Source organism: Podarcis pityusensis (genome assembly GCF_964106645.2).
Source record: "Podarcis pityusensis genome assembly, chromosome: 14".
NCBI classification, from domain to species: Eukaryota; Metazoa; Chordata; class Lepidosauria; order Squamata; family Lacertidae; genus Podarcis; species Podarcis pityusensis.
This window is the reverse complement of record NC_138039.1, coordinates 9,119,352-9,145,560: the sequence shown is the minus strand read 5'-3', so window position 1 is coordinate 9,145,560 and position 26,209 is coordinate 9,119,352. Positions and strand designations below refer to the sequence as shown.

Below are 26,209 nucleotides of genomic sequence, written 5' to 3'. Positions count from 1 at the left end.
ATATGTTCGTAGATTCCACCATTTAGCACTTACACGGCACTTCAGAATTGTTAAAATAATAGCGGCAATGCTCGCATTTCAACTGTCTTCAGTTGTTTTTGTAAACAGATTCCTGAGCAAAAGCAGGCAAGGGGAATATAACTTTTTGCCAGTAGAGAACTTCACGTACTTTATCCGGCCATTGCAACAAAGCAGTGAACCAATCACTTATCAATGAACGGGAAGGAGTCTCAGAGAACTGGGTTGCTTGCTGAAGGCAGGGACAGAGGGACTCTGGGAAAGTTTGCAGCATTTGGAACTATTTCGTTCAGAGAAAAGGCAAGTAGGAATAAAGGGGAGATTATCTTTCAGGTACATCTAGTTATGAGTTGGTGGGGCAGCCATCAGTTTCTGTCTCTCAAGCTTCCAGCTTCAGCTCAACTCACACACACAACTCTCCCGAACCCAGCTATTCCTTGGCCTTTCATTCTGCACCCTAGGGTGCCAGGTGAGGTGGGGAAAGGTCCTCCTATTTGTCTCCACGGCAACAGAGCAGCTCCTTTGGATATGTTAAATCAGAGCACTTAACTAGCCAGCCAAAACCATTATCTTAACAAAGGAACTAGCTTGACTGGTTCCTCAGGCTCCCTCCTAAACATTCCACTCTCAGAGATACAGGATGGAAGGGACCTAAAGACTAAAGAGGGCCTTCTTGGTGGTGGCACCCTCCCTGTGGAACGCCCTCCCACTGGATGTCAAAGAGGAAAACAACTACCAGACTTTTAGAAGACATCTGAAGGCGGCCCTGTTTAGGGAAGCTTTTAATGTTTAATAGATTATTGTATTTTAATATTCTGTTGGAAGCTGCCCAGCCAGATGGGCAGGGTATAAATAATAAATGATGATGATGATGATGATGATGATGATGATGAATAACCCAGACTGAGCCCTTAAACTCCTTACAATAGGGTTACCATATGTCTGGAATTTCCCAGACATTGCCGGGATTCGACCACTGGAAACTGTGTCCGGGCGGAAATCACTGAAATGTCTGGGAAAATCCGGACGAATGGCAACCCATGTCAGAAGTGCAGATTTTGGCAACCCTGCCTAACAATACACACACACACACACACACACACACATATAATCTGTGTCTTCTATATGTCCCTGTGCTCTGCAGGTGAGGGTCTCTTATAGATACCATCTTATCAAGAGGTCTGTTCCCCACAATATGGGAAATGGGCCTTTAGTGTTGCGGCACCTCAAGCCTGTGGAATACCTTCTCCTGGAATATTAGATAGACACAATTTCTCTTGAATTTCTCAGTGGTTCCTGAAGACTTTCCTCTTTCAATCAGTCTCTTAAGAGCAGACCGTTCCCAGTCTGCACCTGCATTAAAATTATTTTTAGATGTTTTATTGCTAGTGTGTCTGCTGCCCTGGGCCCTACACAACTTTTAGAAGACATCTGAAGGCAGCCCTGTATCAGGACACTGTTTGATATTTTATTATGTTTTTTATATGTGTTGGAAGCTGGCCAGAGTGGCTGGGGCAATGCAACCAGATGGGCGAGGTATAAATAATAAAATGGTGGTGGTGATAGAATCAAAGACTTCACAGAATCATAGAATTGTAGAGTTGGAAAGGACCACGAAGGTCTGGTCCAATCAGGGATCTTTTGCCCAACGTGGGGCAAAATAAATACATTTGACTGTCTGCTAATGCAAGTGTTTGCTTAGATTTGATTGATTCAAAGGAAAGCAATTCATCACCCTTTGATTGGTGTTAAGTTGCATGGCCCTGGACGGGATTCCCACGATCAATTCTGTGTCATACAGATTAGCGGGAGCTTCCTGGCAATCTCAGAATTCCTGCCAGGAGTATCTATCCTGGGAGCATCTTGTCCAACCGGCTGATTTGCACGAGGGAGAAGGCACATGACTGATAACAGGGCTATGCAGTGGCCAATGACAGCTTTCCCCCATTCATTAGAGGCAGGTGGCTCATGCTACAAAGCTAGTAATTTGTGCTCATGTGGGCATCTAATTCAGGAAGCAGGCGTCGGACACACCTAGTGACAGCCTTTGTTGTCTTAAATTATAATGCTAAAATTGTGGGTGGTAAGAAGAGATGTGTGTGTAAGAGAGAGAGAGAACGAATGATTCTCTCATAATGAGAGAACTCAGGCTTACCTGGAGAAATCCGCCATAGAACATGAACCACCAACTTGGATGGTTTCAAAAAAGGATTGGACAGAGTTATGGAGGGGAAGGCCATTGATGGTGGTTAGAAAGGAGGGCAGTGGAGTACAGTGGTACCTCAGGTTACAGATGCTTCAGGTTACATATGCTTCAGGTTACTGACTCCGCTAACCCAGAAATAGTACCTCGGGTTAAGAACTTTGCTTCAGGATGAGAACAGAAATCGCGCAGCGGCAGCAGGAGGCCCTATTAGCTAAAGTGGTACCTCAGGTTAAGAACGGACCTCCGGAACGAATTAAGTTCTTAACCCGAGGAAGGGGGTATTCCCAGCCCTACCTTGACATGCTCTATTTTATTTATTATTTATTAAATTTATTAAATTTTCCTGCATTGCAGTGGGTTGGACTAGATGACCCTTGGGTCCCTTCTGTCTCTTCTAAGATTCTATGAAATTTGTATAACGCCCTTCATGCAAAGATCAGCAGGCTACACTCTGAATCCATCTAACGGTTTCTAGCTCAGCAGGGCTGTGCTGCCTCGACACATTTTGTGCACACTGTTAACGGAGAAATCTGAGGCCTCCCTTGGACAAAAAACAAGGACACCAGCCAGGAATACCAGAGCAAAACAGCAGCCAGTAGGCTTGGTCTTTATTGAAGACTGTCGCTACAGGACTCCCACCTGCCACCAGGTGGAACAAGATGGAAGCCCCGAACAAAGGAGAACCCAAACTTTTATTAGCTGCTAATCCCCATGTTACACCCCCCCCCAAACTACATCACTAATACTTCATGGTTACATCATGAAAGGAGAGGTCTGGTGGCAGTAATCTGAGCATCCTGGACCCTGCCCCATGGTTCTCCTTGCCTTCCACCAAACACCCATCAAGTGTAACAAAAGAGATCTTTACATTTCCCTGTTTCCCAGCCAAGTTAATCACACCCTTTTGTCTTCAACTGGGTTTGTTATTTCTGGAATGGCTACCTGTCTGGCACTCAGGTATCAGGATGTCAGGGATTATCACTCAGGCAGAGGGGCTGCTGAGGAGCTGAGCTCACATGTCTATATGAATTTCTGAAGTCTTCCCAGTGAGCCAGTACATAGATACATTTATCAGTGAATTCTTTTCATTTGGTATCAAAGGCCCTTTGAATAGATAGGAAGAAACTGCGATGAAGTGTTTTGTGGGGACAAATCACAAAAGTCACAAAAGTGATTGTGCTCATTTTGGTAGTGGGCTGCATGTGCATGATATCTGCTGGAGGGGCAACCCCCCCCCCAACCTATACATAAATTCCTGCAACAGCACTAAAAATTCAGGCTCGAAAGCCTCTTGGAAACTGTAAAGCTAAGTCGCCGGGCGAGGAATCTATGGCCCTGCAGATGTTTTTGGGACTCCAGCTCCCTTCAGCCCCAGCCAGCATGAACAATGAGAAGGGATTATGGGAATCGGAGTCCAACAATATATTGAGAGCCACAGATTCTACTCATCCCTAAAGGAACCAGGGATCTTTGAAGGCAGAGCTTTCCAAACTTTTCATGCTGGTGACGCACTTTTTAGACATGCGGCGACACAGTAACCCAGCTTTACTATTAAAGCAGAGGTTAAACTAACCCCTTTCGAGCCCCAGGAGGAGCGTTCGCGCGACGCACCTACAAACTGCAGCCGACATACTAACGTGTTGCAGCACACAGTTTGGAAAGCTCTATTTTGAGGTTTCTTTTCTTACATTCAGCACGGTCCTGTTTTCTTTTCCTTTTCCAGTGCAATTCATGGCATTGCAGAGAGGGGGCGCCCAAACACAACTTTTCATTTTAATGGCCTTGGATTTTAATACCCTTGGTACTTTAATGAAGCTCTTATGGTTCCTCCCCCTTCTCTCCCCCCCCCCATCACTTTATGCTGTCTCTAACATTAGCGCCTCACATTGAATATGAATGATCTGCAGAAAGATCTCTACAAATTGAAAGCAGGGACGCTGTATGTCCCTTTGTCACCCCAAAATTCTTTAATAAAAAGAATTTGTTTTGAAAATGAGGGGAGATCATTATCCCTCCCCTCTCCCTCTCCCCACCCTCCCCAACGCATAGCTGTCAACTTTTCTCTTTTCTTGCGAGGAATCCTGTTCGGAATAAGGGAATTTCCCTTAAAAAAAGGAAAACCTTGACAGCTATGCCCCAATGTCTATGACCGAATGTAAACCAAATTCATACCGAATGTTAACAAACCGTTAATAAGACTCTGTGAATTGAAAGCGGAGACACAGTTTTTATTTATTTATTTATTTATTTATTTATTCACATAAAGCGTCCCCATGAAAATTGGCCAGCAGTTTCATACTCATTTCTCCTCAATGCACACATTTTTCTATGCAGTTCTGCCCGATCCATGCACATTTTCACATGCAATTTCCCTGAAAGTAATGCATTTTGTTTTCAACAACAGGCGCAATTATATTGCACTTTCCCATATACAGTGGTACCTCTGGTTGCAAATGGGATCTGTTCCGGAGGCCCGTTCGCAACATAAAAAGCCCGCAACCTGAAGCAGCGTATCTGCGCAGGTGTGCAGCGTGATTTGGCGCTTGTGCGCATGTGCGAAGCGCGATTTAGTGCTACTGCGCATGCGCGAGCAGCAAAACCCAGAAGTAACCCCTTCCAGGTCGCTGTGGGACGCAACCTGAAAAAACGTAACATGAAGCAAACGTAACATGAGGTATGACTGTACAGTCGTACCTCGGTTGCCGAACGCCTTGGAACTCGTAGTGAGTGTTTTCGAATCCAGTGCAGCTTCCGATTGGCTGCAGGACGCTCCTGCAGCCAATCGGAAGCCACGCCTTGGTTTTTGAAAAATTCCGGAAGTTGAACCGACTCCCGGAACACATTCTATTCGAGAACCAAGGTGCAACTGTTTGTGCATTTTCATATGCACCATCTTGCCGGAGAACTAAATCACAAAGTTTGGAGGAGAGTGAATTTCAGTGGCTGGCTTGTGTTACCTTTTGCGAAGTGTAAATATGATTCTACGATTTCTGAAGAAACCCAGCAATGAGTCAGCCCAGAGGCTAGGACAGAGTTTTGAACATTCAGGGACTCACAGGCAACACATTCTGGTGGGCTGAAACAAAAAAGGTAACAGATTGTGTTTGAAAACAATTTAAGAGGGTGATGCCCAGTTCAAACAGCCCATGCTCCATGTCTTAGAATCCTAGCCTGCTTTTCCACATTGCACAGAGCTAAACCGGCTGCAGGACCCTCTGTAATTTTACCCTTCACTGGAAGTTGTAATTAAGATTAAATGCTCATTTAACCTCTGGAGGATACACACTGTTCTCACAGTATATTACAGGCAACTTTAATGAGTTCACATCCCTGCCTGAAATATAATTACGTTAAAACACTTAAAAATGGATTTATTAGCATGAAGCCCACTCATGAGTCTTAACCATCCTCCCTCTTCCTCTTTCTCAGAGCTTAATTTAACAAGGCACTTTGAACAATTTTTCAAACAGTGCAGAATTTTGCAGACCCCGCCCCTCTTTCCCCTTCCAAATGTCACAGCCCGGGTTGTTTTTCGTTTTGATTCCCCCCCCCCCCCACAGATGGATTTTTGCATCTTTGCAAAAGGTAACTGCGCAAAAATAATAAAAGTCACCTTTTTGCAACTGCAGGACTTTGCCTTGAGCTCTCGGGATCTTTCAGGCCTCGCTCTGTTCTCATTGGCAACTGAAAAGCAAGGGTGGAGGACGCAGAATATTTCACTGACAACCTTAACTGCCACCGTTCATCACCGCCGTTGCCCCGTCCTTTGGTTCGGAGGGTGGGAATGGTTAACTTGGGCACATGCCAGGGGTGGACTGTGCCAGAGGCAGAACAGGCAAAGCAACAAACTTGCCTCTTAAAGGTAAAGGGACCCCTGACCATTAGGTCCAGTCGTGACCGACTCTGGAGTTGCGGCGCTCATCTCGCTTTATTGGCCGAGGGAGCCGGCGTACAGCTTCCGGGTCATGTGGCCAGCATGACTAAGCCGCTTCTGGCGAACCAGAGCAGTGCATGGAAACGCCGTTTACCTTCCCACCGGGAGTTGGAATGTTCAAGTACCAAGATGTTCGAGAACCAAGGTTCCACTGTATGTAATAACTTGATTTTTAAGAGGGGGGTTTTGTTTTTGTTTTTTGCTTTTCGTTTGTTGTAAAATGAACATTATAAATAAAATTATTTTAAAATTATTTATAATTTTATAATTATAATTATAAATACAATTATTATTACTTATTATAAATAAAAAATATTATATATATGAGAAACCTCTGGCTTCTCATCATGGAATGCATCCCTTTTGTGCAAAGGTAAGAGGCAAGTATGGGACGCGGGTGGTGCTGTGAGTTAAACCACAGAGCCTAGGACTTGCTGATCAGAAGGTTGGTGGTTCGAATCCCCATGACGGGGTGAGCTCCCATTGCTTGGTCCCTGCTCCTGCCAACCTAGCAGTTCGAAAGCACGTCAAAGTGCAAGTAGATAAATAGGTACCGCTCCGGCAGGAAGGTAAACGGCGTTTCTGTGCGCTGCTCTGGTTTGCCAGAAGTGGCTTAGTCATGCTGGCCACATGACACGGAAGCTGTACGCTAGCTTCCTTGGCCAATAAAGAGAGATGAGTGCCACAACCCCAGAGTCGTCTGCGACTGGACCTAGTGGTCAGGGGTCCCTTAACCTTTTTATGACTGTAGTCAATAAACGATTTCCTGTTCTTCTGGTAAGCTCTGTCATTTCTGCATAGTCCAATAGTACCTGTTGCCATTCCTCTTTCGTTGAGACCTTTTCTTCCTTCCATCTTTGGGCAAATCACATTCGAGCACTCAAAAGCCAGAGGTTTCAATACACAGCTGTGCGTGCCCCATCTCTCTATCCAGGCCGCCAAGATGCGTAAGCACAATTCAGTAACTTGTTCCGGCCACAAAAACACACTCAAAACAGTGTGTGTGTTTTTGTGGACCAGAGCCAATGCAGTGCGCAGCCTGGAGTGCCCACTCACCAGCACAAGGAGACGCTACAGCTGCGGGAGCCAACCTATGGAGAATCCCTGCAGCTTAGGGGTGTTTGAGCGCACTGGGGATTGTTTGAAGCATCCTCTCGGGGAGATATTTTATTCCAATCATACGGAAAGGTGAAGCGACGTCATTTGCACCTCCTGAAACAAGTATGTGAGCCGAAACAGAGCCATCCTTTGAAATGCACACACGCCTGAATTTTGCAGCACAGCTCTCCAGCCCGGGTCATGTGTGCAAAAAATGCAGCGGATAGAGTAAAGTGTGCATAAAAATGTATATTGGTGTATGGGGAAATTGCTTTGCAAAAATGTGTGGGTTAAGCATAGTATGTATGTATATATATATATAGCAAATAAATGCTGATGAATTTTCATGAGGGCTTTGTTATTTTTAATCATTGCAAACCGATGTGGAAATGTGGGGAAATGAGAGGAACTGAAAGCAACAGATTACACATGTTCATCGTGCCCACTAATATTGCGGATCACAAAATTGGGAAAGGAGTACAACAAGGCTGTATATTGACTCCCTGCTTGTTTAACTTATATGCAGAATTCATCATGCGAAAGGCTGGGCTGGATGAATCCCAAGCCGGATTTAAGATTGCCGGAAGAAATATCAACAACCTCAGATATGCAGATGACACAACCTTGATGGCAGAAAGTGAGGAGGAATTAAAGAACCTTTTAATGAGGGTGGAAGAGGAGAGCGCAAAATATGGTCTGAAGCTCAACATCAAAAAACCTAAGATTATGGCCACTGGGCCCATCACCTCCTGGCAAATAGAAGGGGAAGAAATGGAGGCAGTAAGAGATTTTACTTTCTTGGGCTCCATGATCACTGCAGATGGTGACAGCAGCCACGAAATTAAAAGACGCCTGCTTCTTGGGAGAAAAGCAATGACAAACCTAGACAGCATCTTAAAAAGTAGAGACATTGCCTTGCCAACAAAGGTCCGTATAGTTAAAGCTATGGTTTTCCCAGTAGTGATGTATGGAAATGAGAGCTGGACCATAAAGAAGGATCATTGCTGAAGAATTGATGCTTTTGAATTATGGTGCTGGAGGAGACTCTTGAGAGTCCCATGGATTGCAAGAAGATCAAACCTATCCATTCTGAAGGAAATCAGCCCTGAGTGCTCACTTGAAGGACAGATCCTGAAGCCGAGGCTCCAATACTTTGGCCACCTCATGAGAAGAGAAGACTCCCTGGAAAAGACCCTGATGTTGGGAAAGATGGAGGGCACAAGGAGAAAGGGAACGGCAGAGGACGAGATGGTTGGACAGTGTTCTCGAAGCTACCAGCATGAGTTTGACCAAACTGCGGGAGGCTGTGGAAGACAGGAGTGCCTGGCGTGCTCTGGTCCATGGGGTCACGAAGAGTCGGACACGACTAAACGACTAAACAGCAACAAAGCATTTACCAGCTTCTGACCAGTCGAGGGTCGACTGGGGCTGAGGAACCTGCAGCCCCCCAGAGGCTGGACTACAACTCCCCTCATCCCTGACCACTGCCCAGGCTTGTGCCCTGGGGAGGTCAGTTTGGTTCTGCGAACACAGTGGTTTGACTTTACTCCCAGAGGTGCACTCCATTGTCTCTCAAGACTGACAGATGCCAACCAGGACTTGGCTGCTGTGGGTCCTGGAAACCGAAGTTTGTTAAGGGTGCTGAGAGCTATTAGGAGATCCCTGTTTCCCCTCCCAGAGCTACAATGCTCAGAGTGGTTTAGCAACCAACTCCTCTTCCTGAGAAACTGAGGGAATGTTAACTCTATTTATAAAACTGTTCCCTTCCCTTGAAGTAGCATTTCATTCCCCGCACCCCTCTCTTTTTAGAAAAAGCGAACTTCTGGCGTACGAGACTTTTGTCCAGCAGATGGCAAGAGGTGAACAGGCCTCCTTTGCCTGCCACTTCTTACAAAACCATGTGTCTGTGTGTGTTTCTTTGGAAGCTGAGTAATACCCAAGTATCTAATTATGGGAACTTTTGCAAAGCACTGCAGATAAAAGCGGCGCTTCCTCGGAAGACAAGCCCCAGAAATAAGCAAATCGATTCAGATGGGCTGCTTCTCTGTTTCCCAAGCTGGGGGGGGGGGGCAGTGAGAGGGCAAAGCCACAGGAGGAAATCTCTGCCGCATCGCTCATCGCGCTCGCTTTGCATATGTCTGCCGGGATGACTGCACGGGCCGTCGCTCGGCTGGGCCAAAAATGTGTGGCAAAGGGGATTTGCAACTGCCGGCGCTCCCCACATTTGTATGTGGTACAACAGCTGCAGCTGTGTGCTTGTGCTTGTGTGCACAACCTGCTTGCCTGCTTCATTGGGGCACAACACACACAAGAGTAGAATAACAGAATCATAGAATCATAGACTTGGAAGGGACCCCAGGGGTCATCTAGCTGAACCCCCTGTAATGCAGGAATTTTTTGCCCAGTGTGGGGCTCGAACCCACGACCCTGAGATTAAGAAACTCGTGTAATAATAATAATAATAATAATAATAATAATAATAATACTTTATTATTTATACCCCGCCCATCTGGCTGAGTTTCCCCAGCTACTCTGGGCGGCTTCCAATCGAGTGTTAAAAACAATGCAGCATTAAATACTAAAAACTTCCCTGAACAGGGCTGCCTTCAGATGCCTTTTAAAGATAAGATAGCTGCTTATTTCCTTCACATCTGAAGGGAGGGCGTTCCACAGGGAGGGTGCCACTACCGAGAAGGCCCTCTGTCTGGTTCCCTGTAATCTCATTTCTCGCAGTGAGGGAACTGCCAGAAGGCCCTCGGCGCTGGATCTCAGTGTCCGGGCTGAACGATGGGGGTGGAGACGCGCCTTCAGGTATACTGGACCGAGGCAATTTAGGGCCTTCAAGGTCAGCACCAACACTTTGAATGGTGCTCGGAAACGTACTGGGAGCCAATGCAGATCTCTCAGGACCGGGGTTATGTGGTCCCGGCGGCCACTCCTAGTCACCAGTCTAGCTGCCACATTCTGGATTAATTGCAGTTTCTGGGTCACCTTCAAAGGTAGCCCCACGTAGAGTGCATTGCAGTAGTCCAAGCGGGAGATAACTAGAGCATGCACCACTCTGGCGAGGCAGTCCGCAGGCAGGTAGGGTCTCAGCCTGCGTACCAGATGGAGCTGGTAAACAGCTGCCCTGGACACAGAATTGACCTACACCTCCATGGACAGTTGTGAGTCCAAAATGACCCCCAGGCTGCGCACCTGGTCCTTCAGGGGCACAGTTACCCCATGCAGGACCAGGGAGTCCTCAACACCAGCCCACCCCCTGTCCCCCAAAACTGTCTTGTACTTCTCTAACAATTTGAGCCATGTTAGTATCAAGCTCTTCCTGTCGAATCTGCGTCGGTTTAGGGCAGAGTGGGTTTTGCTTCCGCCCAGGCAGAGAATTCCAAAAACAGGCTAAAGTATGGTTGTGTAGGGCTGTCATACACCCAGAATCTTCCGGAGATATCTGGAATTCATCTGCCAGAAACAGCGTCCAGGTGGAATTTCCACAAACCTGTTAAAATATCTGGGGAAACCAGGGTGTATGGCAACCCAAGTTGGAAGTGTTGCTCTTTTTTGGGGGGGAATTTGCTAAAAAATAGCTCAAAAACCAACTTGGGTGGGAAGGGGGAGGGAGAGAGAGAAAGCTCAACAACTTCAGTGTCCGGATTTTCACTTTTTGAAATATGGCAACCCTATGGCTGTGTGTAGGGACGCGGGTGGCGCTGTGGGTTAAACCACAGAGCCTAGGACTTGCCAATCAGAAGGTCGGCGGTTCGAATCCCCGCAACGGGGTCAGCTCCCGTTGCTCAGTCCCTGCTCCTGCCAACCTAGCAGTTTGAAAGCATGTCAAAGTGCAAGTAGATAAACAGGTACCGCTCAGGCGGGAAGGTAAACGGCGTTCCCGTGCGCTGCTCTGGTTCGCCAGAAGTGGCTTAGTCATGCTGGCCACATGGCCCAGAAGCTGTACGCCGCTTCCCTCGGCCAATAAAGCGAGATGAGCACCGCAACCCCAGAGTCGGCCACGACTGGACCTAATGGTCAGGGGTCCCTTTACCTTTTATGGGCAACTTGCGACCCAGTGAAGGTGCCTGGGTGCCAGGATGGTGCTCGATATCTCCGCCAACCGGGGATCCTTGGACCTTGACTGTTTTCACCCGCCAGCAACACATCCTGTAGAATTCTATCAGCGATATTTTATCTGAAAAATCAGAACGAATATCGGGAACCAAAAAGTCGTATTGAAAAATACAGCTCTTGAGCTGCCAGGCCCCAAAATGGCAACCAGGCATTCAGTTTTGGCGACTATAACCCTGGTTTAAGGAGCTGTTTGGCGCCTAGCTTGCATATCTCAGTTTCTAACACTGCTTAACCCTACCAGCCCCAATGGCTATTGGCTGCCATCACTTTGCAGTCTTATTTTATTTTATTTTATTTTATTTATTACAATAGTATACCAGCACCCTTAACAAACGACCATTCCCAGCATTCTTTGGGGGGAATTCATGACTGTTAAAAGTGATGTATGAGTGATTTAAATGAGTGTTATGATGTTATCTCAGGATACCCAACAGAGACCTAGACTTTCCTTTGAGCTGTTTTAACCCCAAGCAACTGCATCAACAGAACATGAACAAGTTGTTCCCGTCTCTGTCTCTACTGAGAAACTGGGAGCTGGGAGGAATCAGGGACCCCTCTCGGCGGTCCATGGGCAGAGCTGATATTCTACAGTTTCATATGCGTGTGGTTCAATTTCCCCGAAATCAACTTTTTCAGAAAAAGTCAGAAACCACAGTTTCAATCTCTCAAGAGGATCAGAAACCAAGTTCAGGAAACAGCTTTGATGGCAAGAATCACTGGAAGTAGAGATATTTATTAAGCAGACCTCCCTCGAGAAAAAGGAGGCGATACGTCGGAGGGAAGAACACACAACCGCCACAGCCAATCAGCGGCCAGAAAACCCGCACCGCGATCCGGTCTGCTGCATTGGAACAATCTGTCCCAGATCTTCAGGCGCCTATCTGCGGGCAGGGGCTCAGCGTCGATAACATCTGCAGAGCAGGCAAAAATTCAACAGGTGCTGGTTTCTGGACGGTTGAAACAAAAAGTGATTGTGGGGAGCTCCCAACAGATTTCTCCAAATTAGGCAAATGGACTGTAGCATTATTATGAATCATTATCATTATTTATATTTCACCTATTCATTCCAGAAGCTCAAGGCAGTGTCCATGGTTCTCTCTTCCCACAACAACCCTGTGAAGTAGGTTAGGGTGAGAGTGAGTGACTGGTCCAAGGTCACCCAGTGAGCTTCATAGTTGAGTGGGAATTTGAACCCAGGTCTCCCGGGCCGCAGCACAACACTCTAACACAGGGGTCAGCAACCTTTTTCATCCGTGGGTCCGTCCACCATCCCTCAGACCATGTGGTGGGCTGGACTATATATATATTTTTTTGTTTATGTATTTTTTATTTATTTATTTAATAAATAATTGAGCACCACCAAATTAGATAATTTAAGATAATAAGTGAGATTGAGAAAATATAAACCCTTTTGAGAATTATAAGATTATAAATATACAGATGGGACATAAGAATGTAAATAAGATAATAAATTGCTGGCAAAAAGTTACAACGATGAAAGTGGGAGCAGGAGATGTGAGGAAGTCCAAAGAAAATGTGAAATTATGTTAAGATATATGTTATACTGTTTATTATATTTATTTTTTATTGTAAACCCCAATAAATATTTTATATATATATATATATATATATTTTGGGGGGGGGGATGAATGAATTCCTATGCCCCACAAATCACCCAGAGATGCGTTTTAAATAAAAGCACACATTCTACTCATGTAAAAACACCAGGCAGGCCCCACAAATAACCCAGAGATGCATTTTAAATAAAAGGACACATTCTACTCACGTAAAAACACGCTGATTTCCAGACCGTCTGCGGGCCGGATTGAGAAGGCGATTGGGCCGCATCCGGCCCAATGGCCTTAGGTTGCCTACCCCTGCTCTAACCACTACACTACGTCAGCAAATGCAGTTCAGCGTAGAGAGGTGTGCAGCGTTGCATGCTGGGACACAAAATCCTAATTTTGCATATATAGGCTAATCGTGGCTGAGCTGGTGGTAGCTGACTGGTAACGAGACTTTGGGGTTGCAGTGGATTGCTCAATTAAGTTATTGACCCAGTGTGTGGCAGCTGTGAAAAGGTATGTTAGGGATGGTTTTTCAGCACTTTGCAGCAAAAACCCCGTGTTTTGCAACGCCCCACAAACCGAACAACTGATACCTCAAACCCGGGGTTCGTAGTTGATGTCCCCAAACCCAAGAGCGTCCAAAGTTTGGCAAGAGTTTTGCAGCGGAAACCCCACGTTTGCAGCACCCCACAAACGGAACAATTGATATTAAAACCGAGGGTCCTGGCTATCATCCTGAAACCCAGCGTTGTCCAATTCGCTCCAAACAGATTTGCCGCCATCTTGGATGGCTTTAAAAGAGGATAACATTGATGGAGGAAAGGGGCCACCAGCCACAAAGGCAGCATGCTCTGGATATCAGTTGGTGGAAATCGCAAGTGAGGACAGTGCTGTTGCACTCAGATTTTGCTTGTGGGTTTCCCATTGGGACATCTTTGTGCTCGCTGCGAAAACAGGATGCTGGACTAGGCCTGATCCTGCTGGGCTGTTATGGCCTGAGATTTCTCAGAATGCAAGTTGCACCAATGCCTGGAAGAGACGACCTGTTGAAATCCTTCCTGTCTTAACCTAGAAGGGCTGAGAGCTCAGCTGCCCGTTTTGCACAGGAAATCAGGTCCATATCTGCCGGGGCAGCCTTGAACAAGCCCTCTTTGAAGATGCAAGAGCTGGTGCACGATTGCTTGGAAAGGAGTCCTGCAGGGTTCAACGGGGCCTTTCTTCCCAGCAGGAGTGCCCAGACCTGCAGCCAGAGAAACCTTTTTCCAGGAAGGACCACAAGAACCAAACCCTCCCCTTTCCTTCTCAAATGATCTATCACTCCGCATCTCCCTGGGCTTTTTGATAAGCCGCTTCCACCCAAATAGGGCTTTCATTAGAATTCAAGATGGTGACAGCCATCTGGAACTGATACCATGCACAGCAGTTGATAAAGGACTTTTGCATTCGAGGCCTGTCCATTCTTTGTAACTGGTCGAGGGGGAAGCTGGTTTTCTGCAGCCTCTTTTACCAGAGGCGCCTCTTGGGAAACAGTTCTTCAGAAAAGCGCCCATTTGCATTTGAACAAATCAGAACGGCTGCTCAAGAAACATGTCTCTGGAAAGAGATTTCTGCCTGCAGCTGGATTTCTGGTTTGTTTCAGTGGCCATTGATCTCAAGGACAGAAGCTGAGGATGTTCCTTCCTTGCACAAAAAAAGGGTCATCAGTAGGGAGCAGGCCTGTGGAGAGGAGCGCTGCTGTTCACCTGTGATGTTACTGGCGCTAGCCAATAGGTCCTTACAAGACTCTAGGGCAGCCCAAATAAATTATGCTATTATGTTGGGTGCAAAGGTGGGAGGGTGTTTGGGGAGGGTGCAACGGCATCTTTTAGTCAATGCAACATGTTGTTCTTAGAAAGGAAGAGATCCAGATTCCTCAGAACGGATGAGTAACCTGTGGCCCAGTTGTTTGCATTGTAAACAAACCATCTTCTTTGGAAACATTGAATGCAAGGGAGGGCATCTGAGGTCAACTCCCCAAAAAGAGATGGGTGTACTCCTGCGCGTCTCGGTTTGAAGAGCTGCAAAGGGCACCCAATAAGAAAAGATAACAACAAGAGCAAGCTATGCTAAAATCCTGGATGTTCTCCCCTTTATAAGGGCATCTTTCAATTTCTGCTGCTGGCAGAGAGGGTCTAATGGTGGCAGGCAGATGGTGTGAATCTTAGCACCTAGCTCTTTGACCGAGGGGGTGTTTATTTATTTGAAGCACCAACGCACGCAAATGTGAGCTCTTTAGCCAAAAAGCCCTCCCAGAGATGTAAGATCAGTTGAAAACAAGACGAGACTCTGCCTTCAGGAATACAATCTAAAAGACACAGCATGAAAGGAAAAAAGGGAGGGGGAGAGAAGAGGAAAAGCAGCCAAACCAGGCGTCGCTTCTTAAAGCTAAGTTGAGTTCTTAATAAGAAGCCAGGATGGAAACAGTTCAAGGAGAGGGATTGCTGAAAGCTGATGCTATGGACTTCTTTTTGCCTCTTGCTGCAGTCCGAAGGGAATGAACAGCTGCTGCCAGGTGTCAGATGGGGAAAACGCAGCTCGTGCCATCTCTGCTGTTAAATGCTGCCTGTGAAATCTTTGTTTGTCCTCTTGAGAGCTCAGGCGGAAAGCAAAAGCGAAACCTTTGCAGAGATTGAACCGGTGCAACGAGAGCACATGCTTTCTGGGAATTGCAAGGGTAAACAGATCTGAATCTTCTGCTGATCACAGGGCACATTAATAGGAAAGGACCTTTGGTAGTTGGGGGGGGCAGAGGGCTCAGCGTACGGAGGCGCTTTATGCAAGGTCAGGAGACCGGCCCCACTGAAGTAGCCAAGTTATCCACCCCCAAGACGGAGGGCAAATGAAGGTGCAGATTTGCACGATGTTTGCACATGTCGACATGCAGTGCGTCTCGCCATAGCGTGGAAGGCTGCCAGCAGGTGAGCCGTCCACCTGCTTAGTTCACTATACAGATGCAAGCTGCTGGTGGGCAATGTCAAAGCCTCCTTGGAGATCTTTCTTTTTAAACCAGCAGTGGGGAATCTTAGGCTTGAGGACCTAAATGTGTAGGGAAGCCCAGGCCTCTCTTGCTTGCCTGGAGTAAGGATGGTATGGATTTGTCCTTCTCTACAGATTTGATTGCCTATGCTTATAACAACAACAGCAGCAATTTTATTATTTGTACCCCACCCATCTGACTCGTTTGCCCCAGCCACTCTGGACCGCTTCCAACAAATTATAAAACCACAGTAAAACATTCAACACTTCTCAACAGAGGGCTGTCTTCAGATGTCTTCTGAAAGTCAAATAGTTCTTTATCTCCTTAATATCTGACAAGAGGGCGTTCTACAGGGCAGGCGCCACTATTGTATTTTAGTATTTTGTTGAACACCACCTAGAGTGGCTGGGGAAACACAGCCAGATGGGCAGGGTATGTATGTATAAATAAATTTACTACTACTACTACTGAGAAGGCCCTCTGCCTGGTTCCCTGTAACCTCAATTCTCACAGGGAGGGAATTGCCAGAAGGCCCTCAGTGCTGGACCTCAGTGTCGGGGCTGAAAGATGGGGTGGAGACGCTCCTTCAGGTGTACAGGGCCAAAGCTGTTTAGGGCTTTAAAGGTCAGCACCAACACTTTGAAGTGTGCTCAGAAACGTACTGGGAGCCAATGTAGATCCTTCCGGAGCGATGTTATATGCTGCCAGAGGTCACTTCCAGTCACCAGTCTAGCTGCCGCATTCTGGATTAGTTTCTCAGTCACCTTCAAAGGTAGCTCCGTAGTATGAGAACTGAAAAACAGCTTTCCTCCAAAATTCACTATTACATGAATTTTGCAATAGAGTTCTCCGACCCCCTGCCACCGCCCAAAAATGTTTTCAAAAATGAATATATTGGGGATAAATAAAAAAAATCCTTCCAGTAGCACCTTTAAGACCAACTAAGTTAGTTCTTGGTATGAGCTTTCGTGTGCAAGCACACTTCTTCAGATACACTGAAACAGAAGTTGCCAGATCCTTCTATATAGGGTATATTATTGTATTATTGTATATTGGGGATAGTGTGCATTAAAATAAAGATATTAGGTTAAAAAAACACACACAACACCATGCAAAACATGCATTCTATTCGGGGAAATTGCTTGCCAAAATGCATGCATTACGTCGAAAATGCACATAAATTTGTGTTTATTTGGAGAAATGTACACTAAATGTAGAAGGGTTTTTGCAAGGATTTTAATATTGTAGATTTCTGCAACATGTGGAGAAGCGAATTTAAGATCGGTTGAACATGAGAAACTGAGAGAGCTCAAATCGAGAGATTCTTCTATCAATAGTCATGGGACTAAAAACATCTGGGCGGTGGGGCATTTTGGAAATGTAAATCCATCAGGGAGTAAATTGCACCCCTTGCCTCCATGCCAGGCCCCCACTGGAGATTTGCAGCCAGGATGCCTCCCTTTAGCTTACAAAACAAGACAAAGATTGATTAAGAGAGTTTTGAGCCTCTCACCTGCTGGCTGGGGGCAGGACCTGCATTCAGAACTTGGGCTCTGAGCCCTGGGCCCTTCCCCAGCCAGATAAGCGATAGATCAGATAAATCAAGCCCTCAATTTCGGTCAAGCTGATTCAGATAAGTTGATTGACTCAGCAAGTGTCGCAAAGGACAATTACGAGATGGGGGAGTCCCCTGCAAAAATACCTAAGAGGGTGAAACTCGATTGCATCTGGGAAGAGCTTAGATCCCATGACTCAGATGCCAGGATCGTGCCTATGCCCTGAGGTTTTCCCCTCTTTTCCCTGAGATTTGGACATGTTCCTTATAGCCGTTCCAGCTCAGCTATTGCCTGTGCCTTGCCCAGTATCTTATCTCATTGCCAGAAGCTTTGAAAAGTCCCATTCGCTTATCAACTCACCTGTTTTTGCCTTGCCTTCCTCCCATTTGCTGTTTGCTGTGTTTCCTATCGAAACAGCGGTTCCTCTTCCACCGGCGCAATGATGCCACGCATTTCTTTTCTTTTTTTATTAAAGATTTTCTTGATTTACAAAAGTGTTTGCAATGTCTCTCTCTCGTATTTCCCCCCCCCCCCCCCATGTAACATTTTTACAAATCAGTTTCATTTGTTGAGACATTAGGAAGAATAGTGGGAAAGAGGTGGTGGTGGGGAAGATGGGGTGGGGGGTCGGATGGCGATGTTTCTATTTCACTTACTATATGTAGGGTTTGGTGTCAGCGTTGCTTGTGCAGGTTCTTTGCTGTTCGCTTGTGTTCCTTTGGTGGTGAGAGAGGTTGGGGTTGGCCTAGGGTGTGGTTATTCATTTGTGGTTGGCTGTGGTGGTCTTTGTTTTTGTGTGTGAGTGAGGTGGGTGGGTGGGTGTTTTGGATCAGGTTAGCCATACTGATTTGTATGCTGTTGGTGGATTTTTGTCATTGTCTTGTTGGACTGTGTATGTGATAAAGGGGAGGTGTATTCTTCTATTTGTCCCCGTGTCAGTTTCAGTTTATTGGTTACTTTTTCTAGTAGGGCTGTTTCCCATACTATTTGGTACCATTGGTCCATGCTTACTCCTGACAGGTCTCTCCAGTGTCTGGCTATGATGCTTCTGGCTGCTGAAAGTAATGCCACGCATTTCTGAACATCTGTCACCCAATGCTCTACATCAACCTTTCCAGCTCGAGGGCCACAGACCCTTCTGGGGGCCACACAGAAGAGGTGGGTGGGGGTCAGTGACAAAGGTGGGTGCAGTAACCAATAATGCAAATTGCATAGCAGGCTAAGTTTCTACTCCACACTCTGCTTCCTGCCCTCTATTCAGGCAAGCAAGAGTCATTATCAGAGCTCAAGGAACCATTCCAGCCAGGAAAATCCGCTAGGAGAGGATGGGAAGCAAGGATGGTGTGGGGTGTGGAATGGGGAGAGGGTTGCGGCCTGGAGAACAGTGGTGTAGCGGTCCAGAGGTGTGGGGGATCAAAGTCCCATTATCATTTTTGCAACAGCGTCCCTTCCTCCAGCATCCGAGAGCATCAAAGAAGAAGAGGAGGAGGAGGAGTTTGGATTTGATATTTCGCTTTATCACTACCCGAAGGAGTCTCAAAGCGGCTAACATTCTCCTTTCCCTTCCTCCCCCACAACAAACACTCTGCGAGGTGAGTGGGGCTGAGAGACTTCAGAGAAGTGTGACTAGCCCAAGGTCACCCAGCAGCTGCATGTGGAGGAGCGGGGAAGCGAACCCGGTTCACCAGATTACAAGTCCACTGCTCTTAACCACTACACCACACTGGCTCTCAAAGGGGAGCCTTTTAGCCATTGAGAAGTATCCCGACAATCAGGGTGAATAGAGGGGAGTCAGTCACTGAGGATGGGCTCCTAGGGTCACTGTGGAGAAGGAGTTTGTTCAAGCATTTAGGAACACTTAAAAACACAAAATGCTTCAAGTTTCAAGAGAATGGCATGCAAGTTCTGCTATGGACCATGAAGTTTCACAGAAGGCACAAATCACTCCGATAGATGTTGAAGCGCACCAAGTCATTTGACCATGTTCTTCTTGAGGATTAGATCGATACTGGCTGCCGCAAAATTCCTCTCAGAGGCAGTCAGAATCAGAAATCAACATGTACAGGCTAAAGTAGGGCGGCCAGACATCCAGATTTTCCCAGACATTACCGGGATTTGAATGGCGGAATTGATAACCCAGGGAAATTTCCGAAAGGCAGCACCTTGTGTTGGATCTTAGGCAGATCAATAGAAAAATCACGGGGTTGGGTTTTTTGCATTTTTTGGGGGGGGAAAGCTCAACAATTTTGGGATTTGTTTAAAAAAAACAACTTTCGGGGGTGTCCTGGTTTTTACTTTTTGAAATATGACAACCCTAGGCTTATGCTCCTCTGTCAGCTAGTAAGGCCACTCTTGCACCTTAATAACTGTTGATATATACTGTTGAATGAATGAATTGCTGTAGTGTGTATTTTGGGTCTGTGACTGCAATAAAACTGTGTGTATGTGTGTGTGTGTGTGAGAGAGAGAGAGAGAGAGAGAGAGAGAGAGAAAGAGAAAGAGAGAAAAGATCTAGCTGAAAGGCAAGACATGAAGATGTGCATGAGTCAAGCATCCATAATTATTATTATTGCATAACTGTATAATTATAACAGCACTGTATAATCTAAGAAGGTGGCATAATCTTAGAAGGGACCCATCACTTCTGAATTTAGTACCACTACTTGGGTTTCATGACGCAGAGGCAAGGGAAAGCTGAGTGCAGTCGGACGTGCACAGTGGACTTTAAGGAAGCTGGTTTCAAAAAGCTTGAGGAGCTACTGGGAGAGATCTCATGGTCAGAAACACCCAAAAAGATGGGGGTCAAAGATGGATGAGAGTTTCTTGAAGGTGGACTATTGAAGGCGCAAATGCAGACAATACCAACAAGAAAGAAAAGCGGGAGGCATCTAAGGAAACCGGTATGGCTTGCAGATGAGCTGAGATTTAAGAATGGCAAGTATAAGAAATGGAAGAAAGGGGAAATCACAAAGGAGGAGTAGACACGAGTAGCCAACAGTCGCAGGGAGAAGGTCAGGAGGGCTAAAGCTTAGAATGAGCTCAGGCTTGCAAGAGAGGTTAGCAATACAGTGGTACCTCAGGTTACAGACGCTTCAGGTTACAGATGCTTCAGGTTAGACTCTGCTAACCCAGAAATAATAGCTCGGGTTAAAAACTTTGCTTCAGGATGAGAACAGAAATCGTGCTCTCGCGGTCTGCAGCAGGAGGCCCCATTAGCTAAAGCGGTGCTTCTGGTTAAGAACAGTTTCAGGTTAAGAATGGACCTCCGGAACGAATTAAGTACTTAACCCGAGGTACCACTGTAATAACAACAGGTTTCTTTGGCTATGTTCGAAGCAAGAGGAAGAACAAAGCGGTAGGTCTTGTGCGTGGAGAAGATGGAGAAGTGCTACTGAGGGACAGAGAACACCTACTTTGTCTTCACCCAAAAGCAGTGCTCAACCTGGTGATAACAGAATAAATGATGCAAGGAGGGAGCTGCAGCCCAAGGTAAGGAAAAATGGTGGGGGGATGGGGGAGACACCTGGCTACTTTAAATGAATTTAGATCTCCAGGGTCTGACCAGCTGCATCCAGGCTAAAAGAGCTTGCAGATGTAATCTCAGAGCTTCTGTCTCTAATCTTTGAGAATTATTGGAGAATAGGTGAGGTGCCTGCAGACTGAAGGCGGTCAAATGTTATCTTCAAAAGGGGGGGGGGGAGAAGACCAGGTTACTGCTGACCAGTCAACTTGACGCTGATGCCAGGAAAAATCCTAAAACAGATAATTAAACAGAGGTTGGAAGGCCATCTGTCAGGGATGCTTTCCTTGAGATTCCTGCATTGCAAGGGGTTGGACTACAATTTTATGATTTTATGCTACTGAGCTTGAGGTTCCCCACTCAATGGCTTTCTCTCATTTTCTCTTTCTTCTAGGATTCAACGCAGCATGTTCTGGGAATGAATGGCCTCACTTCTCATCTGCTGAAGCACATTTCCTCTCATCTAAACTCTCTTAGCAGAAACACTTTCAATCTCAGTTTCTGCTTGGCACACCTGATCACAACGGACACGGTGTCTGCCTACTTCTGAGCATTTTATGGTTACTGAGATGTTCTCACCAATGCATAGTCTCTTAACAGGATCTGCGATGCAGCTGTTCCGCGATTCGCTTTTCCCAGCAAGCCATCTGATGGTCAGATCAAACTGTTCAAAGGAGCTGGCAAGTGGTTAGGCTTCCAAAGATGGAAAGTGCTATTCTGGACCATATACACTAGTTACACACAGGCCGTGCTATGGGACACCCAGGAAATAATTCTCAGGTGTTTTGTTTCATTGGAGCCACACTGCTGCGCCAGACCCTCTTTTTCTATAAGCCCTGGGAGGCAGCCCTCCTTCTGCATGCAGAGAAGTCAAGTTCTGTGGCCTGCGGCAGTAACAGAAAGTGCAAACTGCAACACAAAGCTGCAGTGAACCCTCACCTTCTCCTTTTTGCCCTTTGTTTCATTCATTACCGACTCCATGGTTTGGGTTTTGTTTCCCAGCGGCTCAGTGTTTGCACCACCAGCGGCCGGCACTCGCTTTTTTTTTAAAAAAATGTAATATTTATTACTTTTCCAACAATTTAAACACTACAGAAACAATACAATGCAATACAAAAACACTACATAACACTAACACATTAAACTAACAAAGCAAAACAAAAAGTTAAACACATCGAACAATTTCAATATCTTATCTTTCATTCACTTATTTCCACGACCTCCTCACACCTCCCTTTTTGTATTCCACTTCTGTTAATTGTTTCAGCAATTCCTTTCCATCTTCCTCTGTTTTCTATCCTATAATTATCTTAACACATTCTAACCTTATTTTTCCCTTTAATTCTCTATTAATCTATTTATACTTAATTCCTTATAACATTTCTACTAAAGCCATATAACTTCATTCCAACATTTTTCTAACATTCATTAATTTTACAGTATTTCTGTAAATAGTCTTTAAACTTTTTCCAGTCTTCTTCCACCGACTCTTCTCCCTGGTCTCGGATTCTGCCAGTCATTTCCGCCAGTTCCATATAGTCCACGGCACTCGCTTTCTGAGTTGGCTATTAGAGGGACTGACATCCAGATTTAGATATTAGGTTTTCATTGCATAACTTGTCACGCAGGAGAACTATGTGGGGCATTCAGGTCACCTGGTCAATGAACACCGTGTTGCTAAGCCCTCTGCCTTGGCTCCCAATTTTTCTTCTGCAAGCAAAGCTCAGAGATTTACAAGCCTATCTGGGCATCCTTACGGACCAGGAACTTGCTTCTAAAGAACAAGCAGAAGCCGATATGCTTAGGCTGCTAAAATAGCCAAACACCCTTTGTCTGCATTTGATAAGTGGCCGAACACACAGCTCATGCTGTCAGGCCACCCACTGCCCTAGAAAGTGTTGCTTTTTCAGCATGACTAAGAATAATACAGTGGTACCTCGGGTTACAGACGCTTCAGGTTACAGACTCCGCTAACCCAGAAATAGTACCTTGGGTTAAGAACTTTGCTTCAGGATGAGAACAGAAATTGTGCTCCAGCGGCGCGGCAGCAGCAGGAGGCCCCATTAGCTAAAGTGGTGCTTCAGGTTAAGAACAGTTTCAGGTTAAGAACGAATTAAGTACTTAACCCCAGGTAGTAAAGGTAAAGGTAAAGGGACCCCTGACCATTAGGTCCAGTCGTGGCCGACTCTGGGGTTGCAGCGCTCATCTCGCTTTATTGGCCGCCCTACTCCCACCATGAATACATAGGTGCCAGCTCCCTGGGGGCCCAAGCGCCCACAAAATTCCCCATGAAGGGGCCGGGCACCCACAAATTGCGGCACCAGGGCCATGCACGCTGCCTGGCACCCACTGCCCCGGTCACCCACAGTCGTGGGACCAAGCTGGCACTCCTGCATGAACAGAAAGAGAAAAAAATTTAAGAACAGACATATAGTGATATTTGTCAGCAGGGACTGATATGATAGTTTTGAATGGCTCAAAGCTTTCCAAGAATCTGCAGTTCTGAGCATAAATTGACCTGGTTTCTCTTTCCTTTTCTTTGCCTCTGTCTGGTTTCTTGGATCTATATTGGACTTATCGGGTCCTTAGTTCTGAAGAACAGAAAGTGATGCTTGAGGGGCACAATTAGACAGCAAGGGGCAGATCTCCCCCTTTTTCCACTAAGCAGAAAGTCACCCTGTCCTTTTTTAGAGGCGGTTAATGATTGGTTTTCTGGATCAAATGCAGCAGTCTGATTTCCAAAAAACCCTCAGCCAGATAGGAAGCCAGCAAACGGGATGTCGTGGCAACATCACTTCCCTGTGGCTTGTCCCCAACACCTGGCGTTCAGAGGTAGACTGCCCTCTGGATGCAGAGGTTCCATTCTCGGATGTCTTTGTTAATAGCTGCTCATTGATCCAAAGCCCATGGAAGCATCTGCGGTCCATTGAGAACAACAGAAAATGGGCCCTGTTGGTGGAAACAAGGGCTCCATCACACAACCTGTTTCTTGGGCCTTCATCCCTCACAAAACTTATACACGGAAGTGAGACTAGGGAGCACTGAATCCAATTTGTTTGCAGGGAATGAGCATCATCCCATTAAATATCCATTCACATTACACTTTTCCTTGCCACTTTCCTAACAGCAAGAAGCCCAATTTCGTTCATAACGCTGATTTGTTGCACTAGGAAAATGGAACATGTTAAAATCCATGTTAATCGCACCAACCTAAGTTGCTAAACCACTGATCCTAGGGTTTGCCAATCAGAAGGTCGGCGGTTCGAATCCCCGTGACGGGGTGAGCTCCCGTTGCTCGGTCCCTGCTGCTGCCAACCTAGCATGTCAAAGTGCAAGTAGATAAATAGGTACCGCTTTGGCGGGAAGGTGAACAGCGTTTCCGTGCGCTGCTCTGGTTTCGCCAGAAGCGGCTTAGTCATGCTGGCCACATGACCCGGAAAAACTGTCTGCGGAGAAACGCCGGCTCCTTCGGCCAGTAAAGCGAGATGAGCGCCACAACCCCAGAGTTGTTCACGACTGGACTTAACTGTCATGGGTCCTTTACCTTTTTAAGTTTCCAGTGTGTGCCTAAGACAGCTGGATGGTGTCTTGTACGCCTTCTTCTGGCAACTCCTGCACCCCAGCTGGGGCCAAATGCATTGCTCTGCTTTCCTTTGATGCTGCCTGCCATTGGTGAGGCTGAGAGGGGGGTCTTGTCCTGGGGGCACCCTAGGAGCTCCAGACACACTGCCCAGGCTTGCGCCTTCAGTGCTGCTAACACAGCCGTTTGGCTTCACCCGTGGAGGCACACTCCATTGTCTTTCGAGACAGACGGATGCCAACCACAAGGTCTATAAATGGCTACTGGTTGAGTGGAAATAGAAAGGATTACCAACTAAGGAGGAATGGCTTATGAAATGCATGGAATATGCTGTAATGGCAAAATTAACTGCCAAATTAAGAGGGCAAAATGACGAAGTGTTTAAGGAGGAATGCAGATGGATTACCCATCCAATTATCACCAACATATGAAGTCGCAGGCAGGATTTGAAATATAAGCAGTTGATTACTGAAAGATTTAACATTAGCGGGGTTTAGATAATAAAAATGCATGCTGTGGTCTAAACCACCGAGCCTCTTGGGCTTGCTGATCAGAAGGTCGGCAGTTCGAATCCCCGCAACGGGGTGAGCTTCCGCTGCTCTGCCCCAGCTCCTGCAAACCTAGCAATTCGAAAGCATGCCAGTGCAAGTAGATAAATGGGTACCGCTGTGGTGGGAAGGTATACGGCATTTCTGTGCACTCTGGCTTCCGTCACAGTGTCCCGTTGCTCCAGAAACAGTTTAACCATGCTGGCCACATGACCCGGAAAGCTGTCTGCAGACACACCGGCTCCTTCCGCCTGAAAATGGAGATGAGTGCCACACCCCAAAGTCAAACTCAACTGTGCTTAACCGTCCAGGGGTCCTTTACCTTTTACCTTTTATATGTTATAAAACAGCTGATAAAAAGGAGCAAAAATATCAGGAAAGGTGGGCTGGGAAGTCAAGAAAATTGTATGCTTAAAAAAATTGTACATGATGAGAAATGCTTTGACATATTGTTGGAGACCTAATAAAAACGCTATGAGAAAGAAATATAAACTGCTATTAGTCCTCATGAGGGCTACCTTGAGGATCCTGGGTGGCCTGCTTCTGAATCCCAGCCCAGCAGAATTGATGGTCCACTTTGGGCCATGAAGACAACAGACTCCCCTCATTGTCTTGCACATCACTTGCTCAGAGGCTGGTTTTGCCAGGCGTTAGTAATCTCAGGCCATTTTTATTATTAATCGCTAGCCTGGTGATGTTTTATTATGAACAAATTGGCTTGTGCTTTTCTAGAAACCACCCTGGAGTAGTTTTCTCTTCAAGGACAACAACAACACCACACACGTATTTTAAATGAACACTTGAAAGGACCTCTCTATGCATGTGCAAAGTACATTTCCTCTTGCTCCTTGAAAACTGCAGAGAAGTCCTTCCCTAACCGGGAGAACTTCCAGATTCAAACAGAAAGCCGCCTTCTGCAAGAGACCCTCCTTTTATAGAACTTAAAAACAATCTCTTTCCATAACATTTTTTTAAAAATGAGATTAAATTAAATTTATTTATTGAACATTCATCCTCCTGATTTGCTTACATGGAAGTCAGAT

The 26,209-nt window shown here is 46.2% G+C and overlaps 1 long non-coding RNA gene across 2 annotated transcripts; it reads left to right on the top strand.

Annotated features, from left to right (window-relative positions):
• The first annotated feature begins 20,228 nt into the window (after positions 1-20,228).
• Positions 20,229-25,763, top strand: LOC308463131. Of its 2 annotated transcripts, none has more exons than XR_013979464.1 (3): positions 20,229-20,418; positions 20,855-21,007; positions 21,433-25,763. It is a non-coding gene; the product is annotated as an uncharacterized lncRNA (long non-coding RNA). The 2 variants fall into 2 exon arrangements; XR_013979465.1 differs by having other exon boundaries at positions 20,229-20,452.
• The last annotated feature ends 446 nt before the right edge of the window (positions 25,764-26,209 follow it).